The sequence below is a fragment of the Oratosquilla oratoria genome, chromosome 12 (assembly GCF_046742065.1).
Source record: "Oratosquilla oratoria isolate Oo_2021 chromosome 12, ASM4674206v1, whole genome shotgun sequence".
Taxonomy (NCBI): domain Eukaryota; kingdom Metazoa; phylum Arthropoda; class Malacostraca; order Stomatopoda; family Squillidae; genus Oratosquilla; species Oratosquilla oratoria.
Window position 1 is genome coordinate 21,983,828 of NC_134788.1, and position 15,000 is coordinate 21,998,827.

At 37.8% G+C, this 15,000-nt stretch overlaps 1 protein-coding gene and 1 pseudogene across 1 annotated transcript in view; both read right to left on the reverse strand.

Annotated features, from left to right (window-relative positions):
* Positions 1-15,000, reverse strand: part of LOC143031084 (uncharacterized) — a 434,563-nt gene that overhangs the window by 260,591 nt on the left and 158,972 nt on the right. The gene's annotated exons all lie outside the window — the stretch shown is intronic.
* Positions 14,484-15,000, reverse strand: part of LOC143030261 (uncharacterized) — a 1,160-nt pseudogene continuing 643 nt past the window's right edge.

Sequence of the window (15,000 nt, forward strand, 5' to 3'; positions counted from 1 at the left end):
TATAATAAAATTATTGTTTCTCATTTTTCTACCTTTGCGTCGTTTGCAAAGATGGAAACATCTCGTTTTATCGACAATCTTATCATTTAACTACTGAGCCTTGAGCTACTTCGAGTAAGATAAAAAATAATAAATAATAGATAAATCAATAAAGAAAAAGTCCATATATATAGATAAATAACATAATAAATAGATATTGAATAAATAAATGAATAAATTGATAGTTTTTAGTAAATATATGAAATAAATAGAATAATAAATGTATAAATAAACAAACGAATAAATAGATAAATGTATAAATAATAGATAAAAATGAATATATGAAAAATAGATAATAGATAATTATCATCTTAATGAATAGGTAAATAGATAAATCAATATATAAAATAAATTAATAAATATAATGTAAAATAGGTAACGAAAACGTCAGTCAAGCAATGGATATGTACGCCCTCTCTTTCGAGTAAAACCCGTGTGTGTGTGTGTGTGTGTAAAATTCTCCGTGGTCCTGGATCACGTGTTGGACTGATGATCAACAGCTATTACCCTCCTGGATGAGAGCTCTGAGCTCATAAAATTATGGTTCGATCAATGGTCAATGTTGTGACCTTACAAACACACACTGATACACACACACATGCACCATCCTCTTGCTCAAGGAAGACAGTAACGACCTGTGTGGGACTTGATCTTGGACCTGCGGGAGTGTGTGTGTGTGCGTGTATGTGTGTACATGTATGTACAGTGTGTAGGCAAAATCCTATTATTCTCTGTTTATATTACGTGTGCGTTCGTATGTGTGTACTTGACTGCGAGTGCACATGTGGAAGTGTGTGTATGTATGTGTGTGCGCGCGCGCGTGCGCCAGCCAGCGGCATTGTTCACACGACCAGCCGAAGCCAACAACAGACGTCGATTTGAAAAGCGGCTGAATTTCAAACGCATTTGAATCCAACGGCCATCGCGACACTTTTCGTAGGCAAGTCTGAGCATAACAACAACTCTACTTTTCCCCCCAAAATATTCTGTTATTTGTGTAATACCAATTTATAAAGATTGTAATTTATAGATATTTAATGAAGCGTATTCTAACATTATCATGAAGTTGGTAGTAATAAAAGAAACATTGAAAATGTTTGATAACTGATCAAAGGCGATCAAACTTGTGGGTGCATTCGACCATGTATGTAAACAAGAAGGAAAGAAGAAATTAATGAATAATATATAAAAAAGTAATTTATTTTCTTATCGTCCTACAAGAGTAGGACATACTTTTCCGAGATGTGAGAGCACAGGTGGCAGGCAAGTGAAAGCGTGTTTAAATAAAAACCTGTTTACTTCCACTATCGCAACCAAACATCAGAGTGAAAAAGGTCACGCGACTCCATGTATCCTATGCACACGCTCCAGTGAAGACAGTTCATTTTTATTTCCAAGAAACTAATCATTAATTCTAGTGTGTGCAACAAAAATGAATGAATGATAATAACGTATATTTTCCTGCCATACCCCATGAAAAATCCATGTTCAAACCACATGAATTGAATGCAGTTCAAACAAACAAATACACACGAAAGACCATGTTCATTAAACGGTCTCTGATTGTTACGGCCTTATTTTCGCGCCGACAGTGGGCAATAATCGTTAAGCCATTATCCGGTTGATATTTGCGCTAGTATAAACATGTATTAAACACAAATGAAATTTAAATGTTTCATCCTAATAAAATAGAAAAGAAAAAACGCAGTTTAACCTTTCTCCTTCCCTCCCTCACTCTCAATCTGTTTTCTTAGAACTGAATATCTGTTATTCTAATAAAAACGTAATTATATTATCATGAATATCAAAGTTAAATTTTTAGAAAGAAGAAACAATAAGACATATTATTTGAAATTGAAAAGTACAATATTTTGTCGTCTGCAGTTTTGGTAAACAAATTATGCGGAAAACTGTCGTGGCATGGTTTGTAACTTGCGGGAGTGGAATTCTTACACAGTAGGTCCTCCCTTCTCCGATTTTTAAGGTTTGAGTTCAAATGTCAATAATTTTTCGTGGGATATCAAAGAAAGCTAAGTTAAGCTAGGCTTAGATAATCCAGTCGTTCCGAAGTTGGGGAAAGGACCCGTTGGAAAGAATTATATATCGTTTCACATAGGTTACCATGATCTAAAGTTGACAGACTTTTTCATCTATACATACGCACGCACGCACGCACACACACACACACACGCGCGCGCGCACGCATACACACACACACACACACACACACACACACACACATATATATATATATATATATATATATGTATACATATATATATATATATATGTGTGTGTGTGTGTGTGTGTGTGTACATATAATATATATATGTATATATATATATACATATATATCTATATCTATATATATATATATTGTATATATATAATATACATATATATTATATATATGTATATATATATAAATATATATATATATATATGTGTGTGTGTGTGTGTGTGTGTGTGTGTGTGTGTGTGTGTGTGTGTGTGTGTGTGTGTGTGTGTAAAGCAACTTTACATAAATTTTCGACGTCTGTATTATGTCGGCCAAATTCTCATTATACTTTGGCTGACGACATCGATGACGTCATAAATCATATCATATTCAGTGACAATGCCACAGATACTCACAATAGTGCCCCATAAGAAAGAGGAGTGCTAGGGTCCGAGCATGGCCTGCCTTTCGAATTTCAGCAAAATTGCGCGCGTGCTGCAGATATCTGCTGCCTTTCTACAGTTCACCCTTAATTTGCAATTTTGATATACCCAACAATTAGTATGAAATATAGAATTTTTAAAGTAGTCTGAAATTCATCCTTCATTGTGTCGCAAATATAACAATAAGTGTGAAATCTAAATGTTGTAAAAAGCGACAGTCTTGTGTTCTTTTCTGCGCATAGATGGCGTCACAAGAGGAAAAAATGTACCCAATAAATTGGTGGCTAATGTTGGAATCTTTAGTTTATTGTTACTATCATTTTTAGTTAGTCCGTTTAAACCAAAATCGAACGATGTCCAGCTCCGATTTTAGTTATTGCTATGTGCATAAAATGAGTTGGGAGACAGACGACTGTTGTTATCTATTTTGTTTATTTATTTCATAATCTGTGTGCGGTAATTCGCAGAGGTAGCTCAGGTTTAGTGTGAGATCATATGACACAAGCGGAGATGGCATGTGAAAATTAGTTATTGTTTTCGTTCAAGTGTAACAAGTACTAGAATATTGATAGCTTACAAAAGGAAGCTAAAGGAGAGCTACCTTCATTATTAGCAGATGCGTCTTCCGTGCAGGGATGCCAACCCTTCCGAGACATCAGTTGTCTTATTGCAACTTTAAATAATTATCAGTTTATTACGAGTAAAGATAGTAATTTGCTGATAAAGAATATGGTTATTTGTCACATGTTGGAGGGTTAGTTTAAAGTTATTTGATTCTTGAGAAATTTACCATGCTAATACTGTCAAAAATATAAAACAAAACATAGTAACTGTAATTACTATGGCTGCGTTTGATTATATGAAGTTATTGTTGCCATCTATAACTCATTATTTACCAGCATTTCCTACGAAATGTTTTTCAAATGAAGTCAATGAAAATTAATCAGAATTTTCTGCGACAGATTGAATTATATGGCACCACTGTCGATTGATAAAATTTATCTAAATTGTTTTGTCGACGACTTTGAAAGTCGACATAATTATCGTAATACTAAGATGCACTTGATGGCATAAAACCATATCATCGACATTGTGTCTGTCGAAACAGCTGCCTGTCTGCTATCTTTATTTACATTATATTCAATGTTTGTTGTCATACGTATTTATGCTAACGTATTTTTGTGTATTTCTTGTTTAGAGCTTTTGGTATTGTGTTCAGTATTCCATGCCCTTTCTGTGAACATAACTAGACCTACAATTCAGTTAGTTATTTTTCCAATAAATCATGATTTTTTTTTCTTTTCTTAGAAATATGGTTGCAAATTACCGCCGTATGTTTGGCGTGACGACAGAATTCATTTCGCTTCTGTCAATCGACTTGTTACAATGATGCAAAAATCAGTTCCAATACACAATTCATGTTTGTTTTTTCTCCCTCCATCACAACTATTTTCAAAGTGATAGAAACACTAGGGAAATAGATAAAACGCATACAACTCCATTATGGACGAAGAAAAACGACAACTTTGTCACGTGTAAATAAGGATTTGGAAATAAGATTAGAGTAAGAGTAGAATTATGAGTTCTGCCCACAATCAAAGCATATTATAATCCTTCATTTACCTCTTATTATGTGCTTATGTCTGCACATCATGCGTAGGAACGTGCCAATGTTCACGTACGATTGCAGGTGAATGAGGGGGAGGGGACGGTGGAGGGAATATTGGAAGGGTAGGTCTACTACGCAGAGCGGCATGGCTCTCGGGAAGTGAGCGCGCGACAAAAACGCATTGACAGAGCAAAGCTATCGTGACGTAAAATCGTCCCCAAAGCAGACATGAAAAAAAAAATGATAACAGTTAATAAGTATATAAACTAAGTTAAAAAAAAAAACAATAAATAAAAGAGAGAACAAATAAAAGTGGAATAACAATGGTGAAATTCAATTTGATTTAGCCCAGAACACGTACCTTGCTCAAAGCAGAATTACATTGGCTATTAGGAAATATTCTTTGAAGTAGTTTTCAAAGCTGATTGATATTATTTGATGTTACCATGAGTAAACATTAAGATGACCAATAATAGTTTGAAATTTAAGAGTCGTTTCCGCTGAATAAACTGAGCAAATGGCTTGTTTACAAAATTACAATGTGCGTTCGAGTCATGGCAAATTCCATAACATCAAATTAATCTGGGTAGTGTTTATTATTGTCAAAGAATTATAGTAAACGACTGAATGAATATTTTGTTTACATATGATAACATGAAAAGAAGAGAGTAAAAATAGTATTACATCTATTACAATTTACAAAAATAAATAAATAAATAAGAGTAATGAATTGAACAGTATTATAAGGAATCCATCTTTCAGAACGATTTCGAATTCTGTAAGGATTTCATCCTGACTGCCTTCAGACATTTTTATTCAGCTCAGAAAAATCCATGGATATTAACATGTTAATATATATTTCAATTTAAATAGTGTTGGATGGTGTTGTTCACAACATATGGTAGCGTTCGAGTGGAGCGACTTCTCTGGAGGCGTGGAAAACAAGCCGAGCGGTTTCTTGTCTTTATTATCTCCCCGCTCTCCGAAGAGGAATGGTTCCTTATATACATCAATCCGGCAAGATTGCCGACAAGGGAAAAATATTTACATGGTCGTTGTTTCCAGCGAGATTAGACATCGAAATTATCTAATTTACATACAAGGCAACAAGAAATGATGATACATCACTGTGTATCATCTATATATGTGTGTGTCCGAATTTGGACTGGTGTGAAACCTTGTGTGGAATTTATTGTCGAAGTGGTAATATCTTCGTTAGCATGAACCAAGGGTTTGGTGACAGCTGTGCGCGTCCGAGGTCATGACCCCGATAATTTGGAGTCTCAGGACAATAGACCTGACCGCGACGCTTGACCTTTGGTGTTCGTCAGGTCAGGACTACCATTTTACACCCGATGTGGTGCAATGCATATGCATGCGTATGTGCGTACTCGTCATGTGGGTGAGAGCCAGTAGATGTAGGTAGACAGGAGACTGCTCGTTCTAGAAGTTGTCCAAGAATAGTTAATTTATCCTTTGCTACCCTAAATATGTATTTATAGATACATATACACACACAAATACATGTATATATATATATATATATATATATATATATATATTCTTTTTTCTAAGATGGCCTAGATTTTTTTTTTTTTTTTTTTTTTCCTGTGGATGCACCTCTTCGCTTAATACGCGTGTAGCAATTTCTATATTGGGACTTAATACGTGTTTGTAATTGGAGTGTTTTGTTTTCTTCTGTTTGCTATGTCTGCTGCATGGCTATCTACTGTAGTAAGGATATTTCAGTGTACGTCAGTGTACTCCGGATGAATGTGAGATACAGGTTTTTCTTTTAATTCACTTTTTTTTTCTTCTTTTTTCTTTGGAACCTTCATGGTATCCCAGGGACGGTATTGCAAATTTCCGTTAAAATTCTAAATTATTCGAGTGGGAGCATGAGCAAGCCAAACTGGCCGTGACACATCTCGAGCTAGGCTTATATACTGCTCATAGTTGGCAAGCGTAGTCAGCAAGGACGTCCGTGCGCAAGGCAAACTGGCCAATCAGGAACTCGGAAAACTCGCCGGAGACCGGTCGGCATACGACTCGACCAAGGCCTATGTACCCGCTAGCTATAGTTGGTAAGCATAGTTAGCAGAAACGTCCATGCCCAAACTAAATGGGCCAATCAGAAGCTCTGAAAGTTCGCCGGGTTCCTCACCAGCCTCACCAGGGGAACCAAGCCGAGACGGGCGCTCCTAGAGGTCGGACGTCTCTCCACTCCAGCTCTCTCAACAAACGCACAGGAATCTTCGCCGGCCGGTGGTGGCGAGGAGATATATCTCCTTTGCTGCTGTCGGTCTGGCACAGGCCGACCTCTTCGTTGACGTCGGCAGGCGGGTTTACACCAAGACAAATACACACATTTCCCAAGTCACGCAATTCTCTGTTTTCAGAGTAGTGCTTGGAAGAAAAGAGGCACACGCACACTTGCTCGCTGGCTTAGCAGAGGCCCAACCCAACTCTCACTCAGAACCCTCATCTGCTCGCAGGCTGGTCGACGGAGAGGAATTGGGACGCCTCTCTGTCCAACCGACCCACAGCCTAACGCTGGCCTCTTCGCTGAAGCTGGCGAGCGAGTTTACACTTCTGACATTTATATACATTTCCCAATCACGTAATTCTCTGCTTTCAGAGTTGTGATTGGAGGAGAGAGATAATACAACACCCGCCCGCCTGCCCCCCTCCCCTCGCACCGCCACTGAATCAACTCTACAGGATTTCAAACCCAACCTGGGGAAAAGCAGGCTACTCAGGCCCCACCTGTGGCTTATCAGGAACGCGCTCTACACATGGGAAGTGAACTCTACTCACTTCCCGTAAGATACACACACACACCTCTCACGAACATAGCCACGACACACTCACAAACATCTACACTTACTTTTTCTTCGACTAAAATTCGCTTCCTTTCTAAATTTCTCTTATACTACATCTTCTCATTTCAGTTTACCTCCCACTAAAGATTTTTCCATTTTTCCACCTTTCTCTACTACTACGCCTCCTACCATTTTCTAAACTTTTGTTGGTGATCCTAATCCCGGCGTCGGCGCCGCCGTCCAAGTTCCCAGTCCATTTCTCCCGAGGCACGACCACCAGCAGCCCCTAATCGCTCGCTAATTCGCCCGGTGGCAATAGCCCTCTTTTATACACTACTATCTTCTCATTTTCTTACAGACATTCTTCCCCTCCCACAAAAACCGATCCCGCGGAAGCGGGTAGTCTCTCCTAGGAATTCAGAATTCAGTTCATTCCAGGCCACGGCATCTTCAAGCAGATCTCCTCTCCAAGCAGTACTTCTCTCCAAGCAACAGTCCTCTCCAAGCGGTACTCCTCTCCAAGCAGCACTCCTCTCCAAGCAAGCAAGAGTCCTCTCCAAGCTTCAAGTTCCCCTTCGTTCTTAGGTTTTGCCCTTTACGAGTTTAGAGTTAATGAAAGGCTCCAATGGGTAGCGTTATTGTGAGTTTCATTTCCCTGGCTTGTCCGAACCATATCACAACACTAGCATGGGTTTAGAAATTGACGATCTACCTGGCGAATTTTTATCATCATTATCATTATTGCTTAAAAATGGCAGTTTGCCGACAAGATTCACGAGATAAACACCATATGAGGACGGAGCCTTTATTTGTACGACGTTTCGCTTATTACAGTTTTTTCAAGTACAAGTTGAGATACAAATGCTTGAGATTAAATAAGGGGAAAGGAGGGAACGGGGAGAGAAAAAAGGGGGGGGAAGGAAGAGGAGGAGGAGGAGGAGGAGGAGGAGGGTGGGGGGATTGGACACTGGGAAAGGATGAGAATGCTGGCCCAAACGTCCGTGGGCGAAATGTCCACAAAGGGTGGTTTAAATATTTAATATTTTGCTGGCCATGGGTATTAGGGGAATAATGTGAGGAGATATGTTAAACATGCCCCTGTTTTGTTCAATAGTGTTCGTTCCTTGAATGATTGCTGCTTCTAAACACTTCCTACGGATTTTGTCTGGTTCCCGTATCAGCAGCTCTGCAATCATCCAGTCCATAAGATGGTTTTCCTTGTTTCTATGTGTCACACATGCATTGGTGGTGACACCCTTTGTGGACATTTCGCCCACGGACGTTTGGGCCAGCATTCTCATCCTTTCCCAGTGTCCAATCCCCCCCCCTTCTACAATCGCCCGCAAAAATCGCCCGGTGGCAATAGCCCTCTTTTATACGCTACTATCTTTTCATTTTCCTGCAGACATTCTTCCCCTCCCACAAAACCCGATCCCGCGTAAGCGAGGTGGTCTTTCCTTGGAATCCAGAATCCAGAATCAACTCAGCACTCGTAGAGGTCGGACGTCTCTTCAACCAGCTCTCTCAACAAGCTCCAAGAATCTTCGCCGGCCGGTGGTGGCTGGGAGATATATCTCCTAGCTGCTGCCGGTCTGGCATGGCCGACCTCTACGTTGACGTCGGCAGGCGGGTTTACACCAAGACAAATACACACACACATTTCCCAAGTCACGTAAATCTCTGTTTTCAGAGTAGTGCTTGGAAGAAAAGAGGCACACGCACACTTTCTCGCTGGCAAAGCAGAGGCCCAAACCGTCTCTCTCAGAACGCCCAATCTGATCACAGGCTGGCTGACGGAAAGACTTGGGACACCTCTCTGTCCAACCGGCCCGCAACCTAACGCTGGCCTCTCGCTGACGCTGGTGAGCGAGTTTACACTTCTGACATTTACACACAATTCCCAATCACGTAATTCTCTGTTTTCAGAGTTGTGATTGGAAGGAAAGAGACCATACAACACCCGCCCGTCTGCCCCTCCCTTGCACCGCCACTGAATCAACTCTTCCGGAATCCAAACCCAGCCTGGAGATAAACAGGCAACGCTCGCCCCACCTGTGGCTCATCAGGAAGGCTCATCAGGAGTTATCTCCTTGCGGCTGCCGTTCTGGTTACGGATCTCTTCGTTGACGTCGGCAGGCGGGTGTACAACGCCCGTCTGCCCCCCCCCCCTCTCGCACCGCCACTGGATCAACTCTAAAGGACTTCAAACCCAAAACCTGGGGACAATGAGGCTACGCTCGCCCCACCTGTGGCTTATCAGGACGCCCTCTACACGCGGGAAGTGAAATCAACTCAATTCTCGTAAGATACACGCATACACCTCTCACGAACAGAGCCACAACACACGCACAAACATGTACACTTACTTTTTCTTCGACTAAAATTCGCTTCCTTTATAACTTTCTCTTCTACTACATCTTCTCATTTCAGTTTACCTCCCACTAAAGATTTCTCCGTTTTTCCATCTTTCTCTACTGCTACGCCTCCTACCATTTTCTAAGCTTTCGTTGGTGATCCTAATCCTAACCCCGGCGTCAAGCGCTGCCCTCCAAGCTCCTGGTCTATTTCTCCCAAGCCACGACAACAAATAAGCCCCTAATCGCTCACAATTCGCCCGGTGGCAATAGCCCTCTTTTATACACTACTATCTTTTCATTTTCATACAGACATTCTTCCACTCCCACAAAACCCGATCCCGCGCAAGCGAGGTGGTCTTTCCTTGGAATCCAGAATCCAGAATCCAGAATCCAGAATCCAGAATCCAGAAACGTCGTACAAATAAAGGCTCCGTCCTCATATGGTGTTTATCTCGTCAATTATCATTGTTGTTATTATTACCATTATTATTATTATTATTATTAATATTATTATTATTATTATTATTATTATTATTATTATTATTATTATTATTATTATTATTATTATTATTATTATTATTATTATTATTATTATTATTATCATTATCATTATTACTATTATTATTATTATTATTATTATTATTATTATTATTATTATTATTATTATTATTATTATTATTATTATTATTATTATTATTATTATTATTATTATTATTATTACTATTATTATTATTATTATTATTATCATTATTATTATTATCATTATTATTATTATTATTATTATTATTATTATTATTATTATTATTATTATTATTATTATTATTATTATTATTATTATTATTATTATTATTATTATTATTATTAATATTATTATTATTATTATTATCATCATTATTATTATTATTGTTATCAGTATTACTATCATTGTTATTGTTATTATTATTATTGCTTTCATTATTATTATTTGTTAGTAATTTAGGCTCATGGAAAATAGAGTTTGAGGTCGAAGACGAAATTACGTGATCAATGTTAGAAACTATGATGACAAGTAAAGTACCTTTGTTCAATTTTTCTAAAGATTAATAATAAATCCCCCATATAAATAACGGTAAAATAACCATTAATGTTGGAAATAGTTCCCCCTTTGAAATAAATAAAATAATTAGGAAATATACATGAACGATCTGCACGTGCGCAAATTCGTTCTAGATCAACAGTTGAAATCACCGCTAAGTCTACAGTAAGCTGGCCGAACAGTACATAGATTCACCTTTAATCTTCGCCTCTTCTAAATCAACGCGTTTAGAAATTCTACAAAGCCCAAGCTAATTGTATATATTGGACACAAGACCCACCCCCCCAACCATCACAAACACAAAAATATATTAAAAGGAAGATGAAAAGAATACATACCCCCCAAAATTCAAAACCTGTAAATTGGCAAAGAAATAGTCGTATACCTTTTAAGAATTAAGAAATAAAAGAAAAACTAACAAAATAACAGCCAACAGCAATCATAACAACTCAAGAAGGAGAACACAACCCGATCCTGCGGACGATGGACCAGCCTCCAACCAACATTACACGAATGACTAGGCACTAGCTCCACAGCAATAAAATTAATAATTAAAAATATTATCAAAGTAGCAAGTGGGTCTGACCCACATCTATTATAACTCTAACTTCCTTCCATTTCCTCCTTTACACACATATCCTCCAACCCCCCCCCCTCTTACCTATCCTATCTAGTAGTAGTATATGGGATGCATATGAGGATCCTTGTATCTTGGCTGCATGAAAGCTAGAGGGTAGGAGGCGATTTCAGTTTTAGGCAGAAACCAACTACTACAGCAGATGAGAGTAATAACACTTTAAAATTGAATGGCTTATAGCAGCAATTTGAGATTTAAAATTGCAATATTGTTTTATAATTTCCAAGAATAGTTAGGAATCTCTAGGTGTAATTCCGGCATTATTAGTTAGTTATAGGGCAGGTTATATTATGTGGGGAGAGGGAGATTGGGGGTTAATTGAAAGGAATGAATGAAATGGAAGGAAGTTACAATTAGGATTAGAGTGGGGCAGATCTAATAGCTCGCTTAAGTCACATTCTTTAGTACTTAATTTAATTTTTTCAATATTGTTGCAGTTTCGTTTTACTCATTCCGTTTGTTTCCATATACTGTCGAAGTTTGGAGGTAATTATATTGTAATACAGCTAAAATAAAATGTTTAACTGTAATCTTAAAATAATATTAATTCCTAAATGTTTGTATTTTTCAAAACACAAAAGAAATAACTATATACAAACAGAACCAATATTATTATAAAAAATTGTAAAAAAAAAAAAAATATTCATATAGAAATAAAAGCCATTGTGAAGGGGTAACTTTAATTGTTTTAATTAATTCAGTGTCTCAAAATTGTAGAATGAATTAAACATTATCATAAATCCGATCACTGGACAAATTGAGTATTCATTCTAATAATGATGAGATTAATCGAATTTCCACTTTCTACGTGATTTGAAGTTTGAACTAAAAAAGGAGAGGAGCCATTCAAATTTTTCATTACTTGCCCTGGAAAAAATGTGAACAATACTAAAGTTAACACATGAATTAGCTATACACTGATGCTATCACTGAGTAAATAGAACATTTATTTTCCCAATACAAATGTGAGGTTGATGCTTTAGACTGATCCCTGTTAAAGATTATTTAGTATGGTTCTCACGTGGCTTGTGGGAAAGGACCACAAGGATGAAATTCGACATTGTAAATATAGATGTCTGCTGTAGGTAAGCTATTGTTTAAATCTGAATTATCATAACCTCTACAGCTACAATTTGTTCCCAATTTGCTAGGGTTATATGCCTATCTGGTTACTAAGACTTTCAACATAGTTTTGCACTGTAATAATAGATACAGAAATATCATAAATATCTAGGTCTAGGCAATGGAAGAAAATAAGTTTTGAATTTAAATGCTTTGGTCTCCATTCCCTTATAAGCTCTTTGATTCTTTTGTTTTGATACAGATTTGTTTGATTAAGAATACAAATCTGAGAAAATCAGAATATATATAACCTCACCTTAAACTGGTTGATAATGTCGAAAGATGTGTAAAGTCTTTAACCCCTTCCATACGGTGCCGCACACGTAGGCGTCATGGGGAGCGAGTGTATTCGCGAGGCTGCCATATCGGCGTCTTGATTATATATATTGTAGTCGCCCCTCCATAATGACATTCTTTCTAATTCTTTTGTAATCGCATTTTCTATGGTTATCAGAATTCACGGGTGAAGAGAGAACGATCAATATAAGCGGTGACTATATTTTATGATGCGAGTATTATTACGACACGTCGTACGGCTGGCATTGGCTGCTGCCACCGAGATTTAAGTCCATGACGCCTACGTGTGCGGCACCGTATGGAAGGGGTTAATAACATTGAAACAGATGGACACGAAGTAAAATTGTCAGAATTTACTTCTAAGGAAAGGCTTACTTGTTGGCAAATTAATATGGATTCGAACAATATGATAATTGTAAATGAGCGTAAGATGACTTCAAACGTTTGAATATTTGCCTCAACATAATATTTGCATAAGTGCATGTAAGCAAAAATTATTAGCCGTATTGTCTACATGGGTAGGACCCTCACTTAGAGAGGAGGGGGGGGTGTGGAGTTGCAGCCCCATAAACTAACCGAACAAGTGGGTTTGCCCCACTTCTATCAACACTTTTACTTCCTTCCATTTCATTCTTTCCTTCCACCAAACCCTCAAATCCCCCCTCCCTCCATCTCCCCCATTTTATCTATCCTGCCCTCTAACTAAGGGTGGGAGGGGGGGGTGCATATGCTAGGGAGCGGAAAATTTAGGCCACACGGCTGACAAAATAATGACAATAAAACAAGCCGAGAATATTTTACCGTTGTCGAATCAACAAAATATGAAACAATAATAATAATAATAATTAATAATAATAATAATGAAAAAATATTAAATTTGACTCGAAATATCGATATTTTCTTTTTCATTTGTTTACCCATGCATGTAAGGGCTTTGTATAATACAGGAACTAAACAATTGATCGTGGCAGGCAGATTTCTTCTAAATAAACTGGGATTAGATTATGACTTTAAAACAAGCAACTGATTTTGTATGTTGTTGTAGACAATAAACAGAATTGCTTTGCTAATATAGCCTGATTATATTTAACTGTTGGATTTAGAATTTTGATCCTATTTATACAAACTGCAAGATTACTACAATTAATATGAAGTAACTATGCTGTTATATGAGGTGAAATTCACAAGTTACTCTATCGGTTGATAATAAATCAACTTCGGTAACACTAATTCCCAATACACAGCCTAAACACTTTGGCTATATATATATATATATATATATATATATATATATATATATATATATATATATATATATATATATATATTTGCACCAGAAATATATATACATATACGTACACACACACACACACATATAGGGGAAGGTGGGGTAGGACGGGCCACTTAATTAACAAAGTATTTAGTCTAGAAGCCACATTTATATAATTTTTGTGGGTTTGTTGTGGTGCTTTGGGATGTTATCTTCAAAGTCCACACCCGGGTCACGTTTTTTTTTTTCTTTTTGAAGGAAAACAACGAAGCCCGAGTTTTTACAAAACAATAATTTTTAATTGGCCAAAAACAAAATGATGGGGTAAGATGGACCTCCGGGAGATGAGGTCCATCATATCCCGCAAATTGAACATGAAGAAACAAATCCCTATTGGCATAAACCACAAGTCAAAAACTCTTCCTCGTCGTCATCATATCCCTTCACATTGCTCATGAGACAAATCTATTGGTACAAATCAAACGAAAAAAAAAAAAATCTTCCTCATCATCAACTATCCCTGCACAACTAATGACAAATCACACAAAACCCTCTTCTTCATAATCTTCATCATCATCTATCCCTGCACATTGCTCATGAGCCCAGCTTTTGCAATTAGCACAGCAAAACCCGCCCTTCCCCTCTCACAGAATGACCAAATGTGTCATTGCAGTACAAGCACTTAGTTGAGTCTCCATCTTCATTGTCACTTCTATCGCTGTGATGAGCCCAGGATGGTCCATCTTTCTCTTGATTTCGTCTTATCTGTTTTGTTCCCTTTTTTGTTAGGGTGTTTGTTTAATGCTGTCATGGCTAGTTTCCTTTTCTTCTTGTCTTCTCTCTCTTGTCGCTTTTGTGCTAGAGTAAGGTCTTTTTCCTTTTCCTTTTGAAATGCTGCCTCTAACTCTGCCTTGTATGGAGATGCTGTCGAAACTAGAGTTCGCCCTTGGGGCCTGGCTCTCTTCTTTCGTATAGCTGTGTTCACCTTTGGCAAAGGAATTATGTCCTCGGCTGAACTGCCTGGCTTGAACAGGCTCTGGGCCACTTTTGGCGTCACAGGCAGAGGCACAACACTGGAACTTCCCGGCTCAAGAGATTCTTCCAAGTCGGT